The sequence below is a fragment of the Boleophthalmus pectinirostris genome, unplaced genomic scaffold, assembly GCF_026225935.1.
Source record: "Boleophthalmus pectinirostris isolate CB_2022bp ecotype Guang Dong unplaced genomic scaffold, ASM2622593v1 HiC_scaffold_8, whole genome shotgun sequence".
Taxonomy (NCBI): Eukaryota; Metazoa; Chordata; class Actinopteri; order Gobiiformes; family Gobiidae; genus Boleophthalmus; species Boleophthalmus pectinirostris.
The window spans coordinates 33293610-33317795 of NW_026571515.1; the positions used below are offsets into that span (position 1 = coordinate 33293610).

A 24186-nucleotide genomic window follows, 5' to 3' on the forward strand; every position below is an offset into this window, starting at 1 on the left:
GAGATGTACTTTGGCACTTGGCCATGAAGAGACTTGTACACATGCAAAGCCGCTTTAAAGTCTATTCTCTGAGCCAAAGGAAGTCAGTGTAGAGACTTATGTGCTCGTACTTCCTGGTTCGAGTCAGGACCCGAGCTGCAGTGTTCTGTATGTACTGCAGCTGTCTGACTGCTCATTTGGAAAGGCCAGCGAGCAGGCCATAACAGTGGTCTAACCTACAGGATAAGTCTCTCCAAGTCTGCTTTAGACAGTATACCTTTGATTTTTGCTAGGCTTCTCAGATGGTAAAAGGCTTCAGATGTTATTGGATGTTAAAATTCAAGTCTGAGTCCATTATTACCTCTAGATTTCTTGCCTGATTTGAAGGTTTTAGAGACTGGAGGTCACTGCTGATCCTGTCTCTTTGTTTCTGTGGGGCAAAGACTATGACTTCTGTCTTGCCTGAGTTTAGCTGGAGAAGGTCGTTTTGCATCTACACACTGATTTGTTGGATGCAGTGGCAGAAGCGGTCACCTGCTACTAGAGAGACATAGATCTGATTGTCGTCTGCATGGTTGTGTAGAATCATCCAAATACAACTTCCAGAGGGTAAATGAGAAGGGGGAACAGCTATAACACAATTAAAAGCTCAGATTTTGCATAATAGATGTCTTTTCCAACCAGGAGCTCGACTTAACTGATATCCGATACAGCTAAATTTTCAGTATTGTGCTAATATTTAACACCAGTATCGGTATTGGTGCATCCCTATAAATAACTAAACTACAGGGTTAGCAGTTCTTATGCAAAATAAGACAGAATATTTTGTTATTCTTGGAGGAAATGATGGTACTTCAAAAACTGATTTGCGTCCATTCAAACTGAGATTCCAATTCGATTGCGATTAATCTTGCAGCCCTATTGCTTTTCTCATATCACCTTCCCCTAATTGCAACCTGAGAGATGCAGTCTGACTACATACATGGTGATTGCAAAACACAAAAGAATCTATTTCACCTTCACATGAGTGGAAGCCTTTTTCGATGCATAGGAGCTGGTACCTAGCATCATTACAACAAACAGGAGCATACAATAGGAAAAAAAAATACTTTAAATATTCATAACAACTGGAGCTAAGCAGGGCACCACGACATCTTGAGAAACCTTTTTTGTGTGTCTGTATCAATCTTATTCCCCATTAGAAGGAGGAAGAAGAAGGGAGGAAGAGGAGAGGGAGGAAAAGGATAGGGGGAGGGGCATGCTCTCCTACTGTTTATGTGTTTGTGGGGGATAGTTGCCCTTGGAAACCATATGGACGCGTGTCAGTGGGGGGCGCTATACCTAATGGGACGAGTAGAGTGGGTTTTGGATGTAATAGTGTGTCTCTCGGTGGAGTAATTGGCTCTCGAAAACATCGGAGGAGTAGGCGAAGTTTTTTGGAAGCAGGCAGGGAGAAGAACTGGCATGCTGGATATACGTTCTGAGCATATGGTGCCCACTGTGTGTGTGGTAGCCAGAAATGAATCTCTTCTTGTCTTCTCTCCCTCTTCTTTCTCTCTCTTTCACCACCTCCTCCTCTCTCTGTCTCTCACCTTGCTGTCTCTCCTTCTCCTTTTCCTCTTTCTCTCTTTCTCATCTCTCATCCTCTTCCTCTTCCCCATCTACCTCTCCATCGCCACCTCCTCCTCCTTTCTCTCTCTTTCTCTGTCTTTATCACTCTTGTCTCCTTCACCTCCTCTGTCGCTGTCTTCTACTCCTCATTGTCACTTTCTCCCTCTCTCCTTTTCTTCCTCTCCTATTGCTCTCTATATCCTCCATCTCTTCCCGCTCCCTCTCTCTAATTTCTTATCCTCCTCTTTCGCTCTCTCTCTTTTCCCCTCTCCCCAGGTGAGCCCTTTCTCTCTCTCCTCCCCCTCCTTTCCTCCTCTTTCTTTCTCTTTCTCTCTATCTCAATCTCTCTCTCCATGTGAGCCCTCCCTTCTTCTGTGTCTGGTTAACCCAATAACATCCACGGCTCATTTTTGCTGCCATCCACGCGGCATCTCAACCAAAAGTGGCAATTTTCATTTGAAATTTTCATTTGGAAAAAAGTTTCAGTTACTCTTATAAATAAAGATTTTACAAAGTGATGCGTTACTAACTAGTTTGCATCCATAGGTTTAAAAAATCTGCAATTAACAATTATGTGACAATGTTAAATCAGTCAAAGACACTAGTTTCGACACTTGTTTGTTTGCATAAAAAATCATATAATGCAGTCTACAGTTCTGTTTAATAATAGCACACAAATAATTGAATAAACATTTTGTATTGAACGGATTTAAACATTAACTGTCAATGGAAATCAATGGCTAAATGTTTCCTAATATGCTTAAATACCAACCCACCTGTCCCTTATGCAAATCAACAATTGACCAAACGCTTCGTACACCTAATCTCCACAGTATGTCAGCATGTAAGCGCGGCAGCATACAGCACATTTTCTACATCTCGACCAAATCATAGCCGTGAATCTATTTGTACATTCGCTGGTGTCTTTATTGCGGAACAGGTCACAGTTTGTACAAAGCATGGCACCCAGTCAAGGAGGCTGCATTCCTCTGTGTCGTCTGCCTTCTATTGCTGCGGTCTTCCTCACCATCCCCCTTCCTCTCTTTCTCTCCCTCTCCTCTCTCTCTCTCTCTCTCTCTCTCCACACACTGTACACCCTCCCCCTCTTCTTTTCCTGCCCGCCTGTCTCTCATCAGACTACATGCAGCAAGGCACATATTCACCGGGGTATGGAAAAAAACAGAAAATCTCGGCTCTCGAACTGTAGGAAGGTGGTTTTGGAATGCGTGTGAGCAAAACAAAATCAGAAAGGAATGAACGAAGGAAGGGTACGGGGGATAGGAGAACGAACAGAGAGAGATGGGATGGGGAGAGGGAGGAGGAGGGGGAGCGGGCGATGGGCGTTCCTCCTGCCTGTTCCTACGGGGTCAAAAGTTTAGCGTGGTTTTAATTTCACCTTTGCGCAGCCAATCAGAGCGCGTCTCCGGCTGCTGGGGGAACTTTGACCCATCCGAGGAAAAAACTGAGGATCTAACTCTATAGCAACAACTCCTAACACTTTATAGTTTATAAGATCAGATTTTTGTAACCGCCAATAATAAATAATTTTTTGCATTTCAAAGAATCAAAAGCTGAAAAATTTTATATTTCTCGGTTTGAAATGAATTTGATACCCCTGTTGACGACTTAAAAACAACGCAATCATATGCAAATGAATGCCTTTTGTTTACACATAAAGTTTGATTTTATGTATTGATTGATAGATCGAAAAACAGTTAGTGAGTACCATGCTTTCTCCACTTTTAAACAACACAGACATAAAAACATAGATGTAAAAATATAGACTGGAAAATACTGCTAGATAGACACACCCCGCTTGGTTCTAGCTCGTTGCATGAGGGCAGAGTGAGCAGAGGCATGTGAGAGAGTGAAGAGAGAGGGAGGGGACGGAGGAGGAGAGGAGAGGGAGAGAGAGAGAGGGAGAGGGGAGGGGGAGGAGAGAGGGAGAGGAGGGGGTAGTTAGATCATAGTGGCGCTGAAGAGGAGGGGAGGGGCCATTACAGCACAGAGACAAGCAGCCTGCAACGGAAAGGAGAAAGAGCTGCTGTAAGGGACAAGGACAGATTTCTGTAAATGTTTCACTGCTCAATTAGTTTACACAGTTTAAACTATATTAAAGGAGCATTGTGTAACTTTTCTAATGGAGAATGTCAAATGTTTTTTTCTTTATGGAGATGTTGCTGGATGCTTTGTCTGGAACGTTTCACAGTGTAGCATTAAACCTTTTTATCGTAATGAAAACCAAACCAGACCAAGTTACAGGTCAGATCTTTGGAGAGGCGACCCCGCTCACAGTCCAAACACCCTTATTTTTTAGCAGTAAAACCATCAGTAATTGAATAAATGTAAAGTAGAGCTGTTTAATGTCATACTGCGGAGCATTCCAAGCTGATCAGTGAGATATCCATAAAAGCAAGTGACGGAACTCCAACGAAAAAGATACATAGTGCGCCTTTAAAGGGACAGTTCAGAATTTTGGACATAGGATCTCATTTCCTAGTGAACCAGTCTTAGAGATGTGTGGAGACACTTTTTAAAATATTCCATCCAGTCCTTGTATTTGCAGAGGTCACTGGTGCTAGGCTAGTGCATGTCAGTGGTCATAGTTAGCCTGCCACTAAAAACAGTCTTACCCACTCCACAAAACACCCAAAGCAAAACAATTATAAAGCCAGACTGTCCATGTAAATGTCTGTGTCAATAGAATAATTTTAGAACAAAAACAACCTTGCATTTGAAAGATTTATGTCTGAGCAGCAGCAGCGAGTTGTACTTCCTGACAGAAAGCTTGGCAGCGGTGGACTGATATATGAGAAAATAGTCCCTCAACATGCGATGATTCATGTGATACAAGGTTCGTTTTATTTCAAAATTTATCCTATCAACACAGACATTCACATCGAAAGTGTGGTGTAATAATAGATTTGCTTCGGGTGTTTTGTGGAGTGGGTAAGACTGTTTTTAGCGGCAGGATAACTATGGCCATTGACATGCACTAGCCTAGCACCAGCGACCTCTGCAAATACAAGAACTGGATGGAATATTTTAAAAAGGGTCTCCACATGTCTCCAACACTCTGGATAAATAGGAAATGATGTCCGAATTGTCCCTTTAAAGCATGTTTTGGTTTTGTACAGTAGGATATTTTAATGCTATGTAGTTCACTTGTTCTATATTAAATGTATTCAGTGTAAGGTTACCAGAAAACTGCTTTTACTTATAGTTTTCCAATCATAACCATCCATACTGTCACATGTTTCGATTTTCTAAGTTACTTTCAAAAGAATTTGGTTGTCTTGTACAATGTAAAGTTGTCAAAAGTATCAAAAATCAGACAGTAATCGATTCTAAAACTAGTATTGGAACTAGATACTAATTTAAGCAAGTATAAATACTGAAAAATCACATAACTTGATCAAATTTGACTATTTCTGAACATTTTCATCTTGAGTTTGATCAGAGCTAGTGTAAGACCACATGATGTAATAAACAAATACTATTAATTTGCGATTAAATCTACAATATTGTCTAAAAAACAGCTTTTAAAATGATCATTTGGGTATCAAAATCTCGTCAAGTATCAAGATAATTCTTTACTATCAAAATCAAGTTTGAAATTTTACTATCGTTACAACACTAATACAATGTACTTGGTATAAGCTATTTTGCATTTGGCTTTCCTATCACACCCATGCTGTAACTGGGGAAGTGTCTTGCAGTACGGAATAACAACAGTGGACTATCTATTAAGGTTAAAAGTGTGATTAGATTGGCAATGTATGCTTTCAAAATAAGATAGAGTTATTTTAAACACTTTCAGGAGCTTTTGAGAGAGGACTAAATATGAAGTGCTGAACTAATACAAGAATCACATGTATTTCTGAAGTGAGGTCAAAACTACAGGTGTAATAGGACATCCATTGCTTTAATAATAGAAGCTTTTACGATTTGATAACTGTGCCAATTCAAAACGCAATCTCAATTTGATAGTAGTGTATTATGCAGCCAAAGTCTCTGCTCAGGCTCAGCTTGAACCAGCCATCCTACAGTTGAAAACTAAACCAAGCCTTCATTATTAATTACCATTACTGAATTGTCATTTCAACTCAATTGTGATTAATCATGCAGGCGCCATTCAAGACAATTACAAAACTGCCTGTTGCTTTATATAACTGTTCTTACTGGTAGACAATTAGCCAGTATGAGTTACTGAAAGAGGCCTTTCTAGAACTGTTGAATAACTATGAAACCTATTTTGGGAGTGCGTGGTACAAGCTTTTAGAACTGTCTCTTTTTTCAAGAACTATTCTATGTCACTTTTTTCATTTTGTGGTCACCCGGACGAGTGAAACATATCTGATTTTCAAGAATTCTCAAAACACCACTATCTAAATATGTATGGCATTAATAGAAAGTGATCATGCTATGATGTATCATTATAAAGGTCCAGGTAAAGATTCACAGTGTAGTTTTGACCAAGTTTATGGGTAATATTTAAGCAATTTCTATGTCTACTCTCATATGTTCACACAAACACCAACATTTGGACTAAACCCATAACTAGACCAGGACTAAACTAGGACAAGAGCAGGACTAAACCAGGACTAGATCAGGACTAGAACAGGACTACAATAGGGCTACAACAAGACTACAACAGGACCAAAACTAATCTACATCAGAACTAAGATGGATTTGAACCAGAACCAAACTTGGATTAGAGAATGCACCCTAAAAGTGGTCTTGCAAGTCGTTGAGGTTACCAGAAAATGAGTCATATTTGATTTTGTATACAGCTTATCACACCCATGCTGTAACAGTAGAAGGCAATGGCTGAAGTGTCTTGCCATATGACACAACAACAGTGAATTATCTACGAGGGTAAGCAGTGGGATTAGATTGGCAAAGTATATTTTCAAAACAGGACTGAGTTATCTGCACATTTTAAACATGTTCAGGAGCTTTAAAATAGATATCTTTTACTTTAACTTTACTACAACTGGGAGCAGGTATCTGTACTTTCTACTCCACTACTTTTTTTAACTGGACAGAAAAGTCAAAGTATAATAGTTTGAGACTTGCTGACAAGCCAAGCTCAAGTGTTTTTTAAGACATTCATAATTTGAGCTAACAAAAATACGCAAAAAAAGCAGCAAGAAAAAAAATCAATTCAATTGTTTCTGTCAAACAAAATTCAGCAAAATTCTTTATCAAAATCATTACATTCAAAGTCTTAAAAGATCTCAATATCTGCGCAAAATTCTTTTACTTTTTATATGTGAAGCAATTTTTTTAACAAGAACTCAAATACTTTTTCTTGAATACATTTTTCAAGCATTTTATGAGTATTTTGTTGCTCTGCTATCTGTACTTTTACTTAAGTAACAACATTGAGTACTTCTTCCACCACTGCAAAATAACTATGGAAAATGACTTCTTCACTATAGTAGCAAATGTTGGTAATTGGAGATTCTTTATTGTGTACCTAAATTCAACAAAATGTGTGTTTTCTATATGCATATATCTTGTACAAACAATCTCTCCCACAGAATAAAAATTGCTCCGTGCCCTTCATTTAAAATTCTGAATCTGTAATATAAACAAAATATATTACCAAATGCCAACCTATATAGATTTTATGGACAGCATGGATGACTCAGGGATTATACAGATATTTTTACAGTAATTTCTTCTAAAAGGTGCCAAGGCAGTGATTTTCGGATAGTACTGTCCATGGATCAGGTATTTCAGTGGGATGCTGGTTACAGAAGCGTTCACACTTCATTTCAGACTGTCAAACAAGACATTTAGTACAAGCCAAAACGAAACACTGAATCATCACTTCAAAATGTCCACTTCAACCAAGAATCAAAATCTATTCATCGTATTCCTTTCCTGCCCTGCAAAATCAGCCTCAGGAAAAAGAAGGTGGCTAAAAGTTATGTGTCAAAGTGGTTGCGTAAAGTTTTTCCAGATTGCTTTCAAACATCAGGGGAATAAGAAAAAGATATGACAGCTACAACATTGAACAAAAAGATAATTATTGTGATTTGGATTTGTAATTCATGTTACAAAATCAAATTTTACTTCACAGTGCACTGAAATTTGAACAGTTTCTGACCAGAGCATTTATTAAACAATAGTTTCTGTTGTATGCAAGGGATTTTAAGTTATAAAAATAAATATAGCCTTCGCAATTTCCTAACTACAATAACTTAAATAGCAATTGATTTTGATTCAGTTGTGATTTTCTGTGATATTTACTGTGATACTTTCTTTTATATTATCACGGGGTCTTACACATAAATAAACCAGGTAGGTTCCATAGTGTTCCATGGACGTATAATCTTAATCTATGTGCTCTTATACTTGTTCTGATACTGCTCAAGATCATTCTAAAGCGCATCAGGAAAGATTCATTTCTGTCCTGTGAATAGGGCTGGGTATCATAAAGAAGTTTCTGATATGATACATACATCAATACATAGGCTATGATACGATACATACCTTGATACAGTGCACTTTCAGTTCGATATGATGTATTTCAAATTAATTCAATATAGTTAAATAAAAAATAAACACTAAATGATGGCTGTGATACTAAAAGTCCTTGTTAAACCACTTCTTGTGCAAAGGTAATATGAAACATAAACATTTTAATCATCAAAACAGTGAAAATATCAAATGTGTGGCATAAACAAGTTTCTTTCCTCTAAACAAGCAACAAAATGTAGCACTATAACAAAATCACTTATGAAAATATAACAAAAAATACTCTTACCGATACAGCAGCCCACAATATCAATACTGTATCATCACATTTAACGATATGATATATTGATATTTTGATATTTTTGCACACCCCTACTAGTGAATGTGGCTTTTTTAGTATCACTACCTGCTCAAATGAGTATCAAGTTTAGATTAGTATTTAATTTTCAATACTTTTGACAATCTCGGAATCTTAACTGCTGCTAAAAATTTAGTTGGGTCTTGGGGTCAGTTACCAACACCAAATATTTCATAAGAGGTGGCAATTCTAAAATGACCTATATATTTTTAATGTTTTTTGCATTTAACCAACTGTCTTAGCAGCTCTGCTGGTTGTGCTCTTGCTTTGGCCATAACTCTGGTCTTTTGTGTTGGCCTTGAGTGTGGGGGGTCAAAGGTTAAACACAAAGGTGACAAATTAGCCCGGCTCCATCCATCAGAGCTGCTCCATGTGGTGCTGGAGGCACGCAGACAGCACAAATCACACTCATTACTAAAGCAAACTACTACTCATTTGTCATATTAAGTGATTAAAGGGGCCATATTATGCTTTTTTCTGATCTATGTTATAATGTTGTTTCCTTATTACAAACACACTTGGATTTTTTTTTTTTTTTTATTCCATACACCTTCAGTAGAATCGTTTGGGTAATTTCAGACCTGGATTTTATAATATATACTGAACAAAAGGTAAAAGGTAGCTCCTGACATGAAAACTACCACTACATGACATCAAGATAGAAGAGAGATTTTGAGCTTTGGAAATCAAGACAACCAAACAATGCAGGATTACTCAAACATGTGTGAATGAAACAAAACACTCCAGATATGTTTTTTATGAGGTAACAACATTATAACACGGCTAAAAGCTCACAAGAGAGAGATTTTGGCGTGGATTATTGAGGAAAAAAACTTTGAGATATTCCAATAAGGGTCCAGAATTATGGGTCACACAACAAAAGTGTTATAATTCACAACACATATTAAAAGTGTGATTTCAGTTATTACAAAAATGAATCATGTTTTGCCCCTCATATTAAGATCACATTTTCTATTCAGTTTTATTTTGTCTTATTAAAAATTACTCAAAAATGGATTTGCAGTAGTAATTTCCTGAAATCATCAAAAATAGTCAAATTTCTTCCTCCACAGTCTGAACTCTGCTCCAAACCACATGCTTTTCGTCACAGAATTGGCACTTTTGTAGACCTCTCCATTGATTAAATATGGTAATTTGATTTGTTTCTTATACTCAACTTTTTGATATAATGCTAATTTGTAAAAAGAAAAAATATTGTAAAATTGATTATTCTTGACATCTCTTGTTAAAGGTCCTATATTACGCAAAATTCACTATTTCTTGTGACTCTTGTGAGATTTAAGCCATGTTATAATGTTACCTCATCAAAAACATACCTGGAGTTGTGTTTTGTTTCATTCACACATTTTTGAGTAATCTTAGTCTACAAAGATCAAAATGCTCTGTTCCACCTTGTGATGTCATGAAGCAGTTTTTCAAGTTAACAGTTAAATATGTGTGACTGAAACAAAACACAACGCCAGGTATGTTTGTGATGAGCACACATATTGTACCTAGACATACATGCATTATAACAGATCAGAAAACAGCAAAATATTGGCCTTTAAAGCTTTACTTACAATAGTGCTTCTGTCCCTTTAGCCAGCAAGCATTTACTTTAATGCATTTACTAATTTGCGAGTTTCAACTGCCAAACTGACAAGACAGCTCAGTGCTTTACTTAAACAAAACGCTAATATTTGATTATCACCCTGAACCTTGTCTCGCAGTTTAACAGCACCAGGAAAGAAGTCAGTTTGACAAATATTCAGAGACTCCAATTTGTGTTGCTTCAGTTGTACTTCAAACAAGGCAAGCTAAAGGCCCTGTAGCTGTTTTTAAACTGAAAATTAGAGCTGGATAATATGGAAAAAATAACTGATCACACTTTTTCCCCTCATACTGATCGCTCTCGAATTTCATTGATTTTATTTCTTCTATTTTAAAAACACATTCGCTAGTGCACTTCTTGATTATTGGATAATAAAAAGCTTTACAATTAGATGCGTACAGTATACAACAGACTTATTTGAACCTCAAGAGTTGTTTCTATTATATATCTGTATTGGAGCAAGAAACATTTTGCTCAAATACATGGAGAAAAATCAGGTACATGCCCTATGGAGTCTATAGAGCTCATCTGTGAAAGTGTTATTGATGGGAAATATAACAAAAATGTAAATCAGGTCTATCTTCTGAATTTGATCAAAAAGGTAGACACTGCAACTGCAAATTTATTTATAACGCACTTTAAAAACAACAGGTTAAAAACTGGTAAAGTTAAATTAATATATTGTGTTATCCAAACTGAACCTAAAGAGATGACAATAATAATACAAAGTTAATATTTTTTGAGTGCATATGAATGGAAAATTATATTATTTTCTAAAAATACAGAGAAATCATATCCGGGTAGCCAAATATAGTGTAATGCTTTGATGTGGACACCTGCACTATCCGCATGTTGTGAAGAAAACAGTTGTGACACAGAGGATGGCCCTCAGATCAGAGTCCTGACCGTAGCTTAAGGTCAAACTGGAGTGTGGTCAAGTGAATAATTAATCACTGTTTTTCACTGCTTTTACACTACTACTTTTACATCTCTCATATCATCTAATTTTGTCCATGTTTGTCATAATTTTTGTTTTGTTTTGTTTGTTGATTTTTTTACACCTGAAATGCCGCAATAGCATTTAAGTGTTGTGATTAATAAGAATGTAATAGTCTTGAATGCAGCTGGGAAAAATTTCAGATCGTGATTTTTCTGACAAGCATTGCGATTACTTTGCAATTTAAATAGAACTCTGCTCAAAGTTCACATTTTAAACAGAAAAATGTATCAAAAGACATGAGCTGATGATCTAATACAAGAATCACATTTCAGATTGAGCTGTTTTTATACATCTCAAGACAGGATATTTTGTTGTACTGTGGAGGTAATGATGGTGCTTCAAAAACTGCAGCCTTTGCGATTCGCTAATTGCATCCATTAACGTTATGATTTTGATTTGTTTGCGATTAATCTTGCAGCTCTGTCTTGAATATTGAGACGGTAAAGAACACGTCCAAGGTGGTTTCCCTAGAATATTTTGGTGTGCAGATCAAACAAATGTGTCTAATGATTTTCTTCTAACATTTGTTTGTGTATGTAACTACAAAACAGACAGCAGGTATGACAAGAAACAGATAGAGGACATTCTATTACCTACATAATTGCAGCCTTTGTGACTATTGTGTGACAATAGTAGCATAATAACAGCTCAAACTGCATTTTAAACTGGAATAATATTTGTGCAGTCTTGCCAACTAGAGACTGACTGACGTGAGCTTTTTCAAAACTGATGGTGATATCGACTGTTTAGAATGTAGAGAAATAGCTGGCTGATAAACTCTGCTGATATTGTTTCGCTGATATATGTACGTACTAACTCACACACAAAGAAAGTTGTGTAGTCTCACTTTGTGCAGTTATATCTTCTTATAAATGTGTTAATCTAAACCTTTATGCATATTTTTAGGCTCCTGATCAACAAAAACAAAATATCATCCTGTGCTGGAGATTTAAGATTCATAGCCAATATGCTAAAAAGTCAAAATATCGATATATTGTCCAGCCGATATCTGCATTTCTATTCCACACAATGATACATCTGCCCTGGAAATCACTCCCGAAACATTTCACTGTCTTTCTCCAGGTTGTAGCTGTACTGTTGCCTCATAAACTGGTCAGGTCAGTTTAGTGCGGTTCAGCCAGCCCCAGGAAAGGTCACTGAACTTTCTCGAAAAGAGTGCGTGCCCCAGCAGCACCTACTGTTCTCTGTCAACAATGTGATTAAGAAACTAGCAATTTTATTCACCAGATATTAGTTAGCTATTCATGGTACTAAAATGTCAAACTCTATTTTCATTATTGGAAAATGCTCTTTACTCAGTACTGATTTAGGTACCGTAATGATGATAAAAAGCACTCGGAAACATACCCTGCGTTGTGTTTTGTTTCATTCACACATTTGAGTGATCCTTTATGATTATTCTGTTTATATCCCAAAGCTCAAAATCGCACTGTTCCACCTTGTGATGTCATGTAGTGTTAGTTTTCAAGTTAACAGCTACGTTTTACCTTTTATTCAGCAGAGATTGACTTTGGCTGAAATTATAAAAATTATTCTAGTGAGGTGTATCGATTTAAAAGCATAGTAGAGCACTTTCTGTATTACCACACTGGAAAAAACTATATCTTGTTAAAAATCACTTAAATTAAGAAAATTTTACCTTATTTGAGTTGATTCAACTTAACAAGTAAAATGATCTACCAGTGGAATAAGCTTGTTTTTCTTAATTCAAGCAACATTTGATTTTGTTTCTTATTTTAAGTGCAAAAAGTTGTTTTTTGTTTTGTTTTAAGTGTAACAAGATGTATTTTCATATTTTAAGTTCAAAAAGTTTTGTTCCACTGGTAGATCATTTTACTTGTCAAGTGAAATTTACTCAAATCATGATAAAACTTTTTTAATTCAAGTCATCTTAACTGGAGTAGATTTTGTTTTGTTTTTTTGCAGTGCAGGTGACATCACAAGGTGGAACAGAGTGTTTTCCTTTTGAGAGAACAACTCAGCGTAAATATGCAGGATCTGAGTCTGAAACAAAACTCCAGGTGGATGGAAACAACATTACAACATAGATCAGAAAATGACGTAATATGAACACTTTATTGTTTCAGTTTGCTTGGTCAGGACTACCTTAGCTGGAGGATTTTACCTATATTGTGCATGTTTTTGGGTTGATCACAAGAAAAGTAGGGTGGCTTCGTGGTTAGGTCACAACATGTAGGCTTTGTGACCTCTCTTTCCCATATTATCTTCCCCTATTGGCACCAGCAGAGGGCGCATACACTAACCCAAGCATTCTCTGTTCAAAAAATCGATACAAATTGTTAAAATACCAGCACAAAAGCTATCCAAAATGAAGCACAATAGCCCCTTTAAGTTGAGGAGGTGGTCACGTAAGCAGGTTCACTCAGAGTTGAACTGGGTCCCTCCATCTGGGAGTGCTTACCTCCACTCTCAGCCCGTAAATGTTCAGACCAGGCCAAGGTGCGCATGTCTACTGCACTACTCCTGAACGCATAAACCAGGGCTTGGCTTTTTTACAATGGAAAATAAGTACAAAAACAGAGCTGCCCTCCCCAAAAAACACACACACATACACCCTTAGGCAGGACCCCTTTAACAAGCCTCTATTAGCTTTCAGTTCAGAGTAACACGAAACGACCCCCCTCCTCTGCCCTGCATCTGCATGGGCCCCCCGAAAAGGTGACAGCTTGTTTTGGTCAAGTGCTGGTTCTTTTAAAAACGTTCAAGAAAAGTAAAATTATTCACTATAGTGTTGGTAGCTTAGTTTAAATTGGTGCTTAAAGATCCTATAGCTGATATTTTTGTCCATGTAGTGAAAAATGTGCCTTGCTCCAGTACAGATATATTGTACTAAAAGCAGCTCCTGAGGTCCAAATGTCCACTGTGTACTACCTACGTCTGAGTATGAAGCGTTCAATTGTCTGATAATCAGGAAGTGCACGTTACCATGATAGTTGTCAGCTTGTCCGTCATGGCAAAACTTCTCTGGAAGTTGTGAAAAGCTCTTATAAACTCTTCTCAGTGAATAATTAGGATGCTGGTAATGCATAACTTTGGAGCACTGCAAACTGTTTAAGTAAAGTAAAAGAAAAAATCAAGTATTGACCCCAGGGAATCTGGGGGTGTGATGCTAACGGGAGGCACTGTTCTCTCTGAGTTTTATTTAAGCACAATCTGATCATAAAGAACTGACTTGGCTGGAACTGCAACAGGTCAGCTGATTTGTGCTCTTAAACAAGAAGTCGCTCGCAGATAAAATTACAGCCGCAAGCTACCTAAACACCTTAATAAGACCATAAACACTTGTATTGATTTTAGACTCTTGAAAATGTGCTGTTTAAATTAATTTTGTATTTTTGTCTGGCAGAGTTTGCTAATGTGCGCATTGTGTCTCCATGTGACTGCTGAACAATCCACCATAGAGATACATGTGGAACACCATCCAGCATCATGTCACTGTACCTTTACATATTGTGCTACAATTAGGGCTGGGTATTATTATGAAGCTGCCGATATGATACACAGGCCACAATACAATACATATCTCGATACAGTGCTTTTTTCGGTTTGATACAATATATTTCAAATCAGTTCGATACAGTTCAATAAAAAAGAATAATGGCTAAATCATGGCTGTGACACTAAAAGTCTTTGTTCAACCACTTCTTGTGCAAAGTTATTATGAAACACAAACATTTTAATCCTCAAAACAGTGAAAATATCGCATAAATGAGGTTTTTTCCTCTGAACAAGCAACAAAACTGTAGCTCTATAACAAAATAATTTAATAAAATATACCAAAAAATAGACTTGGCGATATATCAATACCGCAGTCCCTGATATCGATAATGTATCATTACATTAAACAATACGACATATTGATATTTTTGCATACCTTAAGCTATGATAATAATAAATTGTTGATATAACTTTGTCAGAGGTGGGGACTTGCAAGTCATGACTTGGACTCAAGTCAGACTTGAGTCACTATTTTTGATGACTTGAGACTTGACTTGATAAAATGGACTAAGACTTGGGACTTGACTTGGACTTGAAGGTCAGTGACTTGAGACTTGACTCGGACTTGAGGCCTGTGACTTGAGAAGACTTGAGAAGCACTTTTAAATCAGAATTCTATTCAGACTGTAATGATTCACACTAAGATCTTGTCAAGACATTTAAAAAAGAAAAATTTGCATATATTCAACTCTTACATAAATAATCATAAAAAAAATCATTGTATATTTATATAAGTACAATTTAGTGTAAAAGTCATATAAATTGCAAATATCAAAGCGGTACTTTGGTTTGAAATGACTTGAAGCTCAACACAGATGACTTGGACTTGACTTGGCCTTATGGTCCAGTGACTCAAGACTCGACTTGGACTTGCCTGTATTTGACTTGGGACTTGACTTGAAGAATTGAGACTTACTTGAGACTTGCAAAACAACAACTTGGTCCCACCTCTGAACCTTGTATTATACTCTTCATATACAAATCTGTTTTTATGCATTATATATGATGTCTTTGCTATGATAGTATTTGTACTTGGTGCCATTAACTAGGTCCGCATCCAAAGCAAAATCTCACCAAAAGTATTTTAAAAGATGAATAATAATTAATGACATTTTCTCTGCATTGTGACAGTACAAACGATTAGGGTCCATGAAGTTGCTTATGAATGCATCAGATTCTCAAAGTCTCATCCAAAAAGTCCCGAAGGAAAACCAACAAATGCTGATCATTAATATTAGATTAGTGACATGCTTCATTATCCTGCTGTATTTATAACCACACCACGGAAAGAGCCTGTAGAAACAAGCCCAAAACACAGCGCGGGTCACTGTCTGTGCACCATATCTTCCATCACTCTTTCTCCTTAGTTTCTTACCTTGCTTACCTCCGTCTCTATAAACTCTCAAATCCCCCTCTCGCTCTTTCTTTACCCCAGTGCCCTTCCCCCTCCCTCCCTGCTTCTCCCCCTTTTTCTGCATCCCCCTTCCTCCCCTGTGCATCCTTCTCTCACTACCAACCCCTTCCCACTCTGTCTCTCTGTCGTTCTCCACCACCTACATCTCTACCCATTACTCATCCCGATACATCCCTCCCTCTCTTTCTTCCCCCGTGTACCCCCCTTACTCCCCATTTTACCTTCCCTCTCACCCCGTCTCTCTCGCCTCTCACTTCTCAGTCTCTCTCTTAACTCTGTGCACCCCCTCCTTCTCTCTCTTCTCTCCTCTCCCTCCCGCAACCCCTCTCTCTCTCCTCTCCCATACCCTCCCCCTCTCTCTATCTCTCTCTCTATCTCACTCTCCTCCCCTATGCATCCCCCTCTCCATCCCCCAATCCCCCCCTCTCTCCTACCCAGACTCCCCTCACTCCATCTCTCTCTTTGTCTCTCCCTTTCCCACTCTTCTCCTTTATGCACCCCCTTTCTTTCTCTCTCTTGTTTTCTTCTCCTTTAACCCCCCACCCCCTCTCTCTTTTTCTTTTTCTTTCCCTTTCCCTCCCCTCTCTCTCTCTCTCTCTCCAATCCTTCACCTCCCTCTCTCTCTCTGTCTCTCCTTCCCCCCCGTGTGTCCCCCGTCTCTCTCGCTCTCTCTCTCCCCCTGCCACGCGGCTGCTCTGTTCGGGAGCTTGTTGGATGAACGACCTTGAGCACGTGTTACCATGGCAACGCAGCCTCACGCAACCAGCCGGTAACAGCTGGATGCAACAGCGCAGCCTGGGTTTGAGCGGGAGTCGCCACGCTGCTAAAAATGACTCTCCTCCGCCACGCTACACTACAGGGAAGCCACAATGTTACAGTTTAGAGGTACGATTGTGCTGACAAGGAACATTATGGCCTGTACAATTATTATTACGATTATTGAGACTGTAAATGATAAGACAAGTGAAAATGACACGTGACAAAGGACTATCGTAACACTACAGAATAGCTAGAACGGGTGATAGGGTAAGAAATCATGATTTTCTAGAAAGGCATAAGAAATTTCCATTATTTGACCCTAAGAGGTAACTAGAGCTGCTTCTTCTCTGAGATCACACTTAACTTTGATTGGTTAAATCCACTTGTCACTCATTCAGAGGTTGACCAATCAGAGGAGTTTAGGGGAAAATCAGAAGGGCTCAAATTCACTATATGATTAACAGATAGGGCAGGGCATTATTATGAACCTGTAGATACAATACATACCTCGATACATAAGACACGATATGATATATATCTCAATACAGTGCTTTTTCGGTTCGATACAGTTCAGTTAAAATAATGGTTAAATCATGGCTGTGATACTAAAAGTCTTTGTTAAACTGCTTCTTATGCAAAGTGAATATGAAACACACACATTTTAATCCTCAAAACAGTGAAAATGTCAAATATGTCACATAAACAAGTTTTTTTCCTCTGAAAAAGCAACAAAACTGTAGCGCTATACCAAAAAATAGACTTGGTGATATATCGATACAGCAGTCCCCAATATCGATACTGTTTCATTACATTAAACAATACAATATATTGATATTTTGATATTTTTGCACACCCCTATTAATAGAGTTGTCAAAAATAACAATCTAATACCCAGATCATTAATTGATATTAAAACTAGTAATTATGCCGTATTTGACACGAGTCTCTTGTTATTTTTGCCCCTTATTTTTAATTTATTATTACCATTTCTATTTTTGCTCTGTGTTAAATTATTATATTGTTATTTCTGAGCAACTGTGTCCAACTAATTTCCCTTGTGGATTAATAAAGTTTGCCTAAAAGTCCAAGTCTAGAGTAGTGAAACTAGATATTAATTCGACCAAGTATTGATACTGACAATATTACATAAATAGAAAGTTAGACTTTGCTGGGATAGTTTTAAGAAACTCTTTGATTAATTTATGTCATTGTCTTAATATTTCTTCTGGCTATCTTGCACAAGGAAGACCAATTTATTCTCAGTTATAATGTGTTAATTTGTAGGCCTATACACAGCGCTAAATCAGACATTTGTTATAGCAAAATAATGAATGTAACCTCCACTATTTCCCCTCCACGTTCACACAGACAAAGGCAAGTGCGTCTCATATCAACACCTCAACTTGCACCGTAGCCAGAAAACAGCCGCTAATTACTACCAGTCCAACCCAAGACAAAGAATGAAATGAACACCACTGGTTTAGTCAAAAATTACACACTACGCCGTCCTTAAACGAAACAAGGAAATCAAAAGTGAAGAGCAAACAAAATCCAGAACAGAAGGGAAGAGAGAGATGGGCACTTGACATTCCTCTCACAGAAGAATCTCTCTCGGAAAAATACAGCGGCAGAGGACACGAACCGCTCTGGCATTTGAACGAAGCTGCTCTCAATTGTCTGTCCCTCTTTCTTACATTTGTGATGAACGGGGAAACTCAGATTGACAGCAAACACATTAAAATTCATCCTTCAATCTTCACTGGTGGTCTGACTGGTGTAAATAGATTGTGATGAGAGAGAAATGAAAGTAAGTTAGAGCAGTCATACCAAATGATATATAGGCAGCATGTGTGCTTGTTTAAAGATGCACTGTGTAACTTTTCTGTTGGAGGGAACAGCTTTTTTCATGGCATTATTGCATTTCAACGGTATAGCATCGCACTTATCTAACTCCGTGGAGACAAGCAGATGGCAAGTTGCATATCAGATCTGTGGAGAGGCGACCAGAGATAACACTACATAATTACGTTTAATGCCACACCATGGAACATTCCACGCAAAGCAATAACATCTCTGTGGAGACAAGTTGACCTTTCACCAGAAAATTATTATGCAGTGTACCTTTAAATTCAATCTCTCTTATGTGCTGTTACGTGAGCCAGAGACTGCCCTGCAATTTCAAACAGGATTAATAAAGTATGTCTATCTCTCTCTCTATCTATTCATTTTAACTTTATTTTATTTACCACACTTCATTTTGCACCTTTATTTATGCAATACATGTGGGAATAAAAGTTACTTAACATATAAGGATGCAATCTGTGAGATGTCATTTACGTTTTAAAGCAAGAAATATTTACTTTCAGCCTTTTTGCTCATTATTAATGGGATCCTACTAAACTTTTTGGATTTATTTCCTTCATTAAAAATTCATCCACACTTGTAGATTTCCTAAAATTGCATCACACACCTGCACCAAAACAACTTCAGTTCTTTTGTCTCGATTTCTGCTCCACTAAATATAACTTCATAATCTTAAATGCAGTTTGTTTGCTTGCATGCTTGAGCTGTTTTTTGTTGCTATAAATAAGTCATGACTATTGACTTCCTGGTTGCTAGGTTAACTGCCCAATAACCCTTGGGCAAAACAAGTCATGAGAACAAACTGTGAACAAAACCAAGTCATAAAAAACTAAGAAATGATTTTCTACAGATATTAAAAATACTTTGAACTACTTCTAGAGAGTCACACTATCAAATTTCTGTGTGAATATATGTGACTACACCAACAGAAAAATAATTTGTTTTCTTTCATTTACATTGTCTGAATAGATCCTCATCCCTCCTTTATGTGAGCACCTTCAGAAATCCAACTTTCTTACTGATAAAGTAAAGTTAAAGTAGTTTTTTTGTACTTGTTTGGAGTGTAGATTGAATAGGTTTCGTTCATGGTCAAAATTTGAAGAAGTCGGTGGGGAAGGGCCTGTGAAACTATATGGGAGATTCACTGTTTTGAAAGAAATTAATACAAAATAAAGAAAATAGAAATCCATTAACATTCAAACTTTTCCTTAAGTGTTTGAGATTGGCTTCAGAAACTTTCCATATTAATCTTATGTCGTAAAGTCCTTCAGCTGACAACAATCACGTGTTAACAGTTGAATAATAGCACCACTTTCTGAAGCTACAGTGAAAAACATATTATGCTTTTCTTTGTTTATACTGACAGAAGACATTGAACTTTGTCCAGTTTTTGTTTGTGCAAAAGTTCAGTAATTACAAAGATATTAACCATAAATTAAGTAAACAAATCTGCAATTTGACAGTTAAACAGCTAATTTCACCATAGAGCTCTGACGTGTCCTTTAACTCAGTTTTAAAATATAGAGATTATACAATGTTGTGATGTCTTGTGAAACAACTATATTGACAGTAGATATTTTTGCTTGTAAATTCCTCATAATTATTATTTTTAGTTCTTAAAATGACAAATATTAACCAAATAATCCTGACATCTCCTACTACTACCAAATCAAACATGGGGTAAGTGACCACCCTGTGACAGCATGGGGACACAAAGAAATGGGACAAGAATGATGGAGATAAAAAGTACCCCTCCTCCACTATACTGGGATCAATACACTTCGGAAAAAAGATTAATTTCTCTTTAACACATCGTGACACATGAACCAGGGGCCCCGTGGACAACAACAGGACAGCAGCCCATGGGGGATACAGACAGAGGCATACCACAGGCTGGAGATAGAGGGAAAGAATGTGCTCTGAAAACTTTCTCATTCAATGCAATAACCAAAACAAAGCAGTGGTACTTTGACTTATAAATGCTCATCGCAGTTTAAATCAACAGGTATAGATTTCAATGTATGTCTAATGGATGTTTTCAGATATTAAAATGCAATCATTCTCAGATGGAGCAAGAGCATTCTTTTATTGTTGATAGGTATTTTAGTAGCAAGGACCATCAACCAGCTATAATCATCCAACCACATCACATAATATATACACAATAGACAGTTTTCCTGTGTCTGTGTCAATAAACACAAAGACAAAAAGAAAAATAGAGTGTTCAAATATATTTTAGTCTAATTATGCAGTGAATTTATAGTGTGTTTCATGATACCCAAAACGCCAGTCCCTCCTCTGTCATCGTATCGGAGAAGTGTCTTGCCCAAGGACACAAAGACAATGCTTTACCACTGAGCCACAGCTGTCCCCCAATCAAGACATTAGTAATCAATCTTATCAAGTCCCAGTCCAGACTGTTCATTCCAAAACTTGGACAGACTTAAACTTTGATATAATGATGATCAAAATATGATGATGTTTTTTTAAAATAGTCGACTAGTCACAATTTTTCCAGTTAACAGTTGCAGATTATTTGTTGTAACAACTCAAAGAAACTGCCCAGCAAAAACAATAGAACAGAGACTGAATTGGATGATCCATGATTCCCAGGCTGCATTAGTATGAGTGTGAGATCCATGGATGTGACCGAAGCCCTGCCCCCAGTCACTGACCCCGCCACCAGCCGCCCCCCTGCTCACCTCCCTGTCCTCTCAGCATTCAGCAAACACCATGCATCACTGTCAGCCTCTCCTCCTCGCCTGCGCCACTGTCCAGAGCATGAGGCCCATATGACAGCTACACCAACAATGGAGAGAGATTCTGCTAATATAACTTTCTGTTTGGACAATCAGACATGCAATCCAGGCATTCAAATGGAAAGTGAATTAATAATAATTTGGCTAACAAAATAGATTTGATTCCTGTTCTATTAGTGTGTCCTTAGGCAATACACTTGCCAAGGCAAAAAAAAACTTGACTAAAGATGAAAGTGACATGTGCATAAGTGATGGGTGGTGGTCACAGGGGCTGATGGTGCAGATTGGCAGTCTCACTTCTGTCTGTCTACCCCAGGACATCTGTGACTACAGCAGTAGTTTACCACCACTGAGAATGGAGGAAAAGAATAATAACAACAGTGTAGCATTTTGAGAGGCTTCAAGTGCAAGGCATTAAATAAAAAACACAATGTATGTGTACTACATCATCATTTAAATTAAACACCAATGCAAATATGTTTAAAAGCATTTAGAAAAAGCCATATGAACGCATGTTCTGTGGTCTTTAGCCCGTGTACAGAGATGCATGGGGTGCACGTGTGCCGAGGTCTCGGGCCACTGGGTTGACTGTAAATCTGCCAGGAGAGAGGGAAGTAGGCAGTGAGCTTCTTGCCGCCACACCCCTTCACATAAGCGACAGACAGCTGGAGACAAAGCTGCAAGCCGTGCTAAATTTAAACACATCTCAAAATGATTAACCGCACACAGACATCTCCTCTCCTGTCACAAAGAAAAGCACAACTATGAAAGATTACAAGACTGCAAAATAATAATTAAATACTCACTAATTACTAGCAAGATCCTCCTCAGTGTGAGTCTCTATCCAAATTGACCAACAACTGTCTTTGCTACTTCTCCTCAACTTCAGTTTGTTGTACTGTTGTAAGGCTATTAGATCCCTGTTCAATGGAGCAGGTATCCAGCAAAGGTGCTGGGGCTGAACCATTAACCAAAACTGAATCAAAATTGCAGTTTGAATGGAAGCAGTTAGCAAATACCAAAGACTGGATTGTGTCTGCTGCAAAGAACAAATTATTCTATGTCAATAGACTTATGTAAAACCTGCAAACCCTGTACTTCAGATCCCTGCAAACATGTTCTGAAATGCATGTGAGTCTTCCTATACGGTAGCAGTTATTACAGATAAAATATGCACTGTGAGCTGAATCTTAAATTTTAAAAGATTTTGCAAATGAAATGCAAATCCCAATATTTTTCATTTGGTCGTTTTTTGGTGTCTTGCCAAAGCACACAGAAGGCTCTATGCACAAGCGCTGGCTCTTTTGAGGATCCCACACGTATCTTCAGGGGTTACAGAACGGACACGGGGCCACGCTGCTGCCCCCTGCAGATATACAGTGAGACATAATAGAGGATGCAGCAGCTGGCAGGTATAGAGACATGAAAAGACATGGTTGAAACGCACAACACAATTTATCTCACAAAGAAATACCACTTAATGTCTATTTACTATTTTTCACACGTGGTGGTGCTGCACGTATGGCTGCAATTGGTTCGGGCGCTTAACCAAGATGACAGCCCGCCAGTCTGCCTGTCTTTTCCGCATCGCAGGTTGGATGCACCGAAACCAGCGGCTACACAACAGTACGACCCGCAAACACCGTGCGTAAAAGTCGACAAACATGCCCCCCAAACTCGCTTGTTATGCCGTGGTTACGCGCTTCTTCTGTACTTGCTTCCCACACCAGTCAGGATCCCAATAATGTCCATATGTTGCGACATCGAAAGCCTCAGCCACTGTCGGTCGCGCAATTTTCGGCACACTTTTACGCACGGTCACAACCACAAGCTGGAAAAATTTATACAAATGAATGGAGCTTCAAACCGAACTACCCGTAAAAGCAAAGTGGGTGTGTGCTACTAAAACTTAACTACTGTAAAGAGTTGAACGATTCATGTGTTTCAACTGTGTGCACGTTATAAGCAAGTAACTTCATCGTAATAAACAAGCAGTGTTGACTGAATACTAGAAAGCTAACATGCTCTCCCGTGCTAAAGGACGAGATCGCACGCATGTCACTAATAATTGACCATGCACTATGCCCTCCGTATCGATGCCAATATTGTGTGAGCATAGGCGCTGGGAACCCAAGTCATTCACCCAACAACATTTCCGTCCTCTATTGGAAGGTGAAGCAAAATTGCAAAGTCCGCTAATTTAACCAAAGCGCATGGCATTGCAAACACAAAACGCTGGCTTACCTGATAGACGTATCCCTGTACCGGGTCGATAATTTCTTCTTTACACCATTAACTCTCCGCCATCTTCAGCACTGTTTGTTTAAATGGGAAACACTGCCGAAATCCAAGAAGCCAGTTCTGTAAGTTGAGTGCCGCCGCTAGAGCTTATGGGTAGATGAGTTTGGTGCGAATGAGCTGCGCGTTTCCGGATTCGCTCATCAACCAGGAAACGGACTACAAGTCAGGCTCCACCACCAGCAGCAGATGCACACCGGAGGAGAAGGTGCAGGGGGAGCTCTGTCTGTCTACAGTCTATGGAGGGACGTGATAGCGACTGTTTTATAGCGAAGAGATGCCACAGCGCGTACATACATTTAATCTTCAGAATGCCATGATAGACGCACTCTGAAATCTTTATTCTATTAGCTGTAAAATAATATGAGTTTAGTTTATTGGGTGCAATGAGAAGACAGCAGCCTCTAGTTGGGATCAAATTAGGTCGCGAAGGTCTTACCCTCGTCTGAAATGACGATGGGGGCGCTGACTGTACATTTTTGCGCCACATCTTCATTCTTAAAT

The 24186-nt window shown here is 38.3% G+C and overlaps 1 protein-coding gene across 1 annotated transcript in view; it reads right to left on the bottom strand.

Moving 5' to 3' along the window:
* ncoa3 (nuclear receptor coactivator 3) overlaps window positions 1–23766 on the bottom strand; it is an 87329-nt gene extending 63563 nt beyond the window's left edge. Inside the window, exon 1 of the mRNA XM_055166090.1 lies at window positions 23629–23766. The gene's annotated coding sequence lies outside the window, so the exon portion shown is untranslated. The remainder of the gene's footprint in view (window positions 1–23628) is intronic.
* Between the last annotated feature and the right edge of the window lie 420 nt (window positions 23767–24186).